The sequence below is a fragment of the Canis aureus genome, unplaced genomic scaffold, assembly GCF_053574225.1.
Source record: "Canis aureus isolate CA01 unplaced genomic scaffold, VMU_Caureus_v.1.0 ptg000299l_RagTag, whole genome shotgun sequence".
Lineage (NCBI taxonomy): Eukaryota > Metazoa > Chordata > Mammalia > Carnivora > Canidae > Canis > Canis aureus.
In genome coordinates this window covers 19,836-27,019 of record NW_027554540.1, presented here as the reverse complement: position 1 = coordinate 27,019, position 7,184 = coordinate 19,836, and the positions used below count along the sequence as shown (strand labels likewise).

At 39.7% G+C, this 7,184-nt stretch overlaps 1 pseudogene; it reads right to left on the bottom strand.

Moving 5' to 3' along the window:
• Positions 1-5,507: 5,507 nt before the first annotated feature.
• LOC144309972 (18S ribosomal RNA) lies at positions 5,508-6,462 on the bottom strand (annotated as a pseudogene).
• Positions 6,463-7,184: the final 722 nt, after the last annotated feature.

Genomic DNA, 7,184 nt, shown 5'->3' with positions numbered 1-7,184 from the left:
GGCAAATCCTCCCATAATGGCAAAAACTGCTCCCATTGAGAGCACATAGTGAAAATGAGCTACAACATAATACGTATCATGAAGAACGATGTCTAAGGACGAATTAGCTAGGACAATGCCTGTTAGCCCGCCTACTGTGAATAAGAAAATAAACCCTAAAGCTCATAGCATAGCTGGAGATCATTTAATATTGCCTCCGTGAAGTGTTGCCAGTCAACTAAATACTTTTACTCCTGTTGGAATAGCGATAATTATAGTGGCGGATGTGAAGTATGCTCGTGTGTCTACGTCTATTCCTACAGTAAACATATGGTGAGCTCATACGATAAAGCCTAAAAACCCAATAGATATTATTGCCCATACTATTCCTATATAGCCGAAAGGCTCTTTTTTCCCTGAGTAGTAAGTGACAATGTGAGAAATTATTCCGAACCCTGGCAGGATAAGAATGTAAACTTCAGGATGTCCGAAGAATCAGAATAAGTGTTGATATAGGATAGGGTCTCCTCCTCCAGCGGGATCGAAAAATGTCGTATTAAGATTACGGTCTGTTAAAAGTATTGTAATTCCAGCAGCCAGTACAGGCAGGGATAGTAGGAGTAGAACTGCTGTAATTAGTACTGATCATACAAATAGGGGGGTTTGATACTGGGATATTGCAGGGGGTTTTATGTTGATAATAGTAGTAATGAAATTAATTGCCCCTAAAATAGAAGAGACTCCGGCTAAATGTAAGGAGAAAATTGTAAGATCAACGGATGCTCCTGCATGGGCCAGATTGCCAGCCAGTGGGGGTAAACGGTCCACCCCGTTCCTGCACCTGCTTCTACCATAGAAGATGCTAATAGTAGAAGAAAAGATGGAGGAAGAAGTCAGAAGCTCATGTTATTTATTCGGGGGAATGCCATGTCCGGAGCACCAATTATTAATGGCACTAGTCAGTTTCCAAAGCCCCCAATTATAATGGGCATGACTATGAAGAAGATTATTACGAAAGCATGGGCGGTTACGACGACGTTATAAATTTGATCGTCGCCTAGTAAAGTACCGGGCTGACCTAGTTCGGCTCGGATGAGGAGGCTCAAGGCAGTGCCTACTATGCCGGCTCATGCTCCAAATAGTAAGTATAAAGTACCAATATCTTTGTGATTAGTAGAGAACAGTCATCGGTTAATGAACATAGGTAAAATGGCTGATAAAAGCATTAGACTGTAAATCTAAAAATAGAGGTTTAAGTCCTCTTTTTGCCAAGCTCTGTGGTGAATTTTCATATTGAATTGCAAATTCAAAGAAGCAGCCTAGACGCCGCCGGGGCTTCTCCCGCCTTTTTTTTCTACGCGGCGGGAGAAGGTAGATTGAAGCCAGTTACTAGGGTATTTAGCTGTTAACTAAAATTTCGTGAGGTAGAAGCTCACCAATCTAGGGAGGGCTTAGCTTAATTAAAGTGTTTGATTTGCATTCAATTGATGTAAGATAGATTCTTGCAGCCCTTAGAGGTGATTTGGTCAGGGGTTAAGTGTATAGCACTTGCTTAGAGCTTTGAAGGCTCTTGGTCTGGTCTAACCTAAACTCCTAGTCCAAGACTGATAATATAGGTGTTAGCGGGAGTAGTATAGTTGAGATAATGATTAAGGGGGGTAGTAGGGTTGCCTTTTTTGTGTACTCGAATTGTCATTTTATTTTTATGTTATTTGTGGACGGGAATATGGTAAGTGCGGTGCTATATGTGAGTCGCAGGTAGAAATATAAGTTAAGTAGAGCGGTGATGGCTATTAGTGTTGGAATAATAATTATGTTATTTTTTGTTAATTCTTGAATAATTATTCATTTAGGGATGAAGCCAGATAATGGGGGTAGTCCTCCTAGGGATAATATTAAGATTAAGATTATGGAGGTGATTAGGGGAAATTTATTTCATATGTGGGATAAGGATAAGGTTGTGGTGGATGAGTTTAATATGAATAGTATGAAGGTAGATAGTGTTATTAGAATATATAAAGTTAAGTTTAGGATTATTATTGTAGGGTTGTAAATAATGATAGCGGCTATTCAGCCTATGTGGGCAATGGAGGAGTATGCTATGATTTTTCGTAGTTGAGTTTGATTTAGTCCGCCTCAGCCTCCTACTAGAACGGATGCGAGGGCTATTAGTATAAGAAGGTTGGTGTTAATTGATGGGGAGATTTGATATAGGATGGATATAGGTGCGATTTTTTGTCATGTTAGTAGGATTATTCCTGATATAAGTGTTACTCCTTGTGCTACTTCGGGAACTCAGAAGTGGAATGGAGATAGGCCTAGTTTTATTGTTAGGGCGGTGGTTATTATGATGGATGCGATGGGGTTTGAGATTTTTGAGATTACTCATTGGCCGGAGTAAAGAAGGTTAATGGTGACTCCTATTATTAGTAATATTGAGGCAGTAGCTTGTGTAAGAAAATATTTTGTAGAGGCTTCTATGGCTCGTGGATTATACTTTTTTATGAGGATAGGGATGATGGCTAGCATGTTTATTTCGAATCCAATTCAGATCAGTAATCAGTGCGAGCTTAGTATGACGATTATGGTCCCTGCCATGATAGTTGCTATAATAATAGTGAGAATAGGGGGTTTTATTAGTACGGGAAGGGTATAAACCAACATTTTCGGGGTATGGGCCCGATAGCTTAATTTAGCTGACCTTACTGTAGAATATAGTGTAAGTTTGGTAGCACGAAGATCTTTGAATTCTTAAGATTAGGTTCGAAGCCTATTATTCTAGAAATAAGAGGATTTAAACCTCTATTATTTACTCTATCAAAGTAACTCTTTTATCAGACATATTTCTTATGTTTGGGGTGGGATACTCGCGGTAATAATGGGTAAGGCAACATGTCATATGCATAGGGCTAAAGTTAGGGGTAGAAAATTTTTTCACAATAAGTGTATTAATTGATCATAGCGGAATCGAGGGTATGATGCTCGAATTCATAGGAAGCAGATAGTTAGTAAGAGGGTTTTTATAGTGAAGTTAATAGAGTAGAGTTCTGGTATAAATGGGTTGTGGAATGCACCGAAGAATAGAATTGTTGTGAGGATATTTATTATAATGATATTTGCGTACTCTGCTAGAAAGAATAGGGCAAAAGGACCCGCTGCATACTCTACGTTAAATCCAGAAACTAGTTCGGATTCTCCTTCAGTTAAGTCGAAGGGGGCTCGGTTAGTTTCTGCTAGAGTAGAAATGAATCATATCATGGCTAGGGGCCAGGCCGGAAAGATTAGTCATATATGTTCTTGGGTGATAATTAGTGTGGATAGTGTAAATGACCCGTTTATTAGGAGGACTGATAGGAGAATGATTGCTAGTGTTACTTCATATGAGATTGTTTGAGCTACTGCTCGGAGGGCTCCGATTAGAGCGTATTTGGAGTTTGAGGCTCATCCTGACCAAAGGATGGAGTATACGGCGAGACTTGATATTGCTAGTATGAATAGGACTCCTAAGTTTATATTAATGAGTGGGTAGGGCATTGGGAGAGGGATTCATATAGTTAGGGCTAGTGATAGAGCTAGAATGGGGGCTAGAATGAATATTGATATGGAGGATGTAAGTGGTCGTAGAGGTTCTTTTGTGAAGAGTTTTACTGCATCTGCGATTGGTTGAAGGAGGCCGTAGGGGCCTACGATATTAGGCCCTTTTCGAAGTTGTATGTAGCCTAAGACTTTTCGTTCAACGAGGGTGAGGAAGGCTACGGCAAGAAGGATTGGGATGATAAGAGAGATAATGTTGATAAAGAACATTTTGTTAGGGAGAGGAATTGAACCTCTGATAATAAAGGTTTAAGTTTTACGCAGTTACCGGGCTCTGCCACCCTAACAAAGCCCCTTTTCTCGGGCTTATGAGGAGATAAACTGGTTAGATTGAGTTGACTTCATCTATTAGTTTTAAGGCGCCTTTGTGAGGTAGGCCTTACATCCCTTGTCCTTTCGTACTGGGGGAGGTTATATAATAGATAGAAACCGACCTGGATTACTCCGGTCTGAACTCAGATCACGTAGGACTTTAATCGTTGAACAAACGAACCCTTAATAGCTGCTGCACCATTAGGATGTCCTGATCCAACATCGAGGTCGTAAACCCTATTGTCGATATGGACTCTTGAATAGGATTGCGCTGTTATCCCTAGGGTAACTTGTTCCGTTGATCAAAAATTATTGGATCAATAAGTGATGTTATATTTTGACTTGTGGGTCTAAATTTTAATCACTCGGGAGTTTTTTTATATTCCGAGGTCACCCCAACCTAAATTGCTAACCCACAATAATGGTGTAATGTTATGCCTTGTAGGTATTTAGTATCCATAAGTTTGGGTTAGTTAATTAAAGCTCCATAGGGTCTTCTCGTCTTATTGTGGCATTCCCGCCTCTTCACGGGAAGGTCAATTTCACTGATTGGGAATAAGAGACAGTTAAACCCTCGTGTGGCCATTCATACAAGTCCTTATTTAGAGAACAAATGATTATGCTACCTTTGCACGGTCAGGATACCGCGGCCGTTAAACAAGTGTCACTGGGCAGGCAGTGCCTCCAATACTAGAAATGCTGGAGGTGATGTTTTTGGTAAACAGGCGGGGTTTGTGTTTGCCGAGTTCCTTTTACTCCTTTTAATCTTTCCTTAAATGCATGCCTGTGTTGGGTTAACAATAGGGTAGATAAGTATTTCATTTTTGGGTTGATATTATCAGATTGTTAACTATCAGTGGTCTATCCGTTTCTGATATAAGCTTATGCGGGGAGAAAATAGTTCTTGTTACTCATACTAGCATTGTTGCTTCTATATTTAAATAGAATGGCCCAGGAGGTATAATTAGGAGTTGATGTAATATGATTGGGATTAAGTTATATTGTTTGTTGAGCTGGAACGCTTTCTCAATTGGTGGCTGCTTTTAAGCCAACTATGGTGATGTTAGTATATACTCTCTAATAAAGGTTGTATCCTGATTCTAAGAAGCTGTACCTTCTTAGACTATATTTTAAATTTACATTAAAATTTTGTTTTTTTTTAGGTAAATTTAAAGTTGAACTAAAATTCTGTTTGTGGGCAACCAGCTATCACCAGGCTCGTTAGGCTTTTCACCTCTACCCACAAATCTTCTCACTATTTTGCTACATAGATGAGTTGATCCTTTTAGATTGTTTATGGGTAGCTCGTCTGGTTTCGGGGAGCTTAGCTTAAGTTCTCTTTGTTAAGTCGTTTCTGGCTAGTTCATTATGCAAAAGGTAAAAGGGGTAATCTTTGCTGTTTAATACTGTTAAGATGTCTTTCATCATTCCCTTACGGTACTATCTCTATCGCTCCAATTAAAATTTCTATCTCCTATACTTTTATTATTTAACTAAATGTTTTACTTTATATGTCTGTGATACTTAAGTTTGGGGTTAGTTGGGCTAGCTTTTGTTCAAAGTGGTCATAAGTAATGAAATCTTCTGGGTGTAGGCCAGACGCTTTAGTTAAGCTACACTTTGATTAATCCAAGCACACCTTCCGGTATGCTTACCTTGTTACGACTTGTCTCCTCTTGTGTCTTAGTTAAGTTAATATGGTTATGGTTGTGTCTTATTACTTGAGGAGGGTGACGGGCGGTGTGTGCGTGCTTCATGGCCCTATTCAATTAAGCTCTCTATTCTTAATTTACTACTAAATCCTCCTTCAGTTTTTAATTTCATAAAAACGTTCGTGGAATGTTCTTGGGTAGAAAATGTAGCCCATTTCTTCCCACCCCATAAGTTACACCTTGACCTAACTTTTTTATGTAAAATGATTGTGCTTACTATTCTACCTTTTGAGGGTTTGCTGAAGATGGCGGTATATAGACTGAATTAGCAAAGGGTGGTGAGGTTTATCGGGGTTTATCGATTATAGAACAGGCTCCTCTAGAGGGATATAAAGCACCGCCAAGTCCTTTGAGTTTTAAGCTATTGCTAGTAGTCCTCTGGCGAATTATTTTGTTGTAAAATTATCTATGTTTAGGGCTAAGCATAGTGGGGTATCTAATCCCAGTTTGGGTCTTAGCTATCGTGTAGTCAGATTATTATAAAGTCACTTTCGTGGTCTATTTTATGGTAACTGTAGCTTTTTACGGCTTAGTTAAGTTTTAACTTTAGTGCAAAGGTATCTTAAACACGCTTTACGCCGTGGGCCTATTAGTTTGGGTTAATCGTATGACCGCGGTGGCTGGCACGAAATTTACCAACCCTTTTTAGTATGGCTTAGTCAAACTTTCGTTTATGGCTTAATTTTTATCACTGCTGTATCCCGTGGGGGTGTGGCTTAGCAAGGTGTTATGAGCTACTTAAGAGTGTGCTTGATACCTGCTCCTTTAGATCACTGCTGATTTTAAGGGCATTCTCACTGGGGCGTGGAGACTTGCATGTGTAAGTCTACTAAGAACTAATAGGAAGGCTAGGACCAAACCTTTGTGTTTATGGAGTCGTGCGACTCATCTTGGCATTTTCAGTGCCTTGCTTTATTAATTAAGCTACATTAACTTATACTGAAATTGTAGTGTGTATAATAAATAAAATACATAGTAAATATGAGAGGAAAAAAAAAGGGGATGCTATCTATAGATAGACCACGAGATCGAATGCGTGTAAGACTGTTGTGTTAAGTTAACTAGAGTAGCAATACATTTGTATACAATTTAAATAAAGCTTGTGAGTATTGTATGCACTTAGTCCTGTTTTTGGGGTTTGGCAGGACATAAATAAGTGTATAATAGATGACATGAGTTTATGGGGGGTAAGGGGGGTTTGTATAAGTTAACTTAATGTCTTGCGCGTGTACGTACGTGTACACACGTGTACGTACGTGTACACACGTGTACGTACGTGTACACACGTGTACGTACGTGTACGTACGTGTACGTACGTGTACACACGTGTACGTACGTGTACACACGTGTACGTACGTGTACACACGTGTACGTACGTGTACACACGTGTACGTACGTGTACACACGTGTACGTACGTGTACACACGTGTACGTACGTGTACACACGTGTACGTACGTGTACACACGTGTACGTACGTGTACACACGTGTACGTACGTGTACACACGTGTACGTACGTGTACACACGTGTACGTACGTGTACACACGTGTACGTACGTGTACACACGTGTGTCCTAGAATTATATGT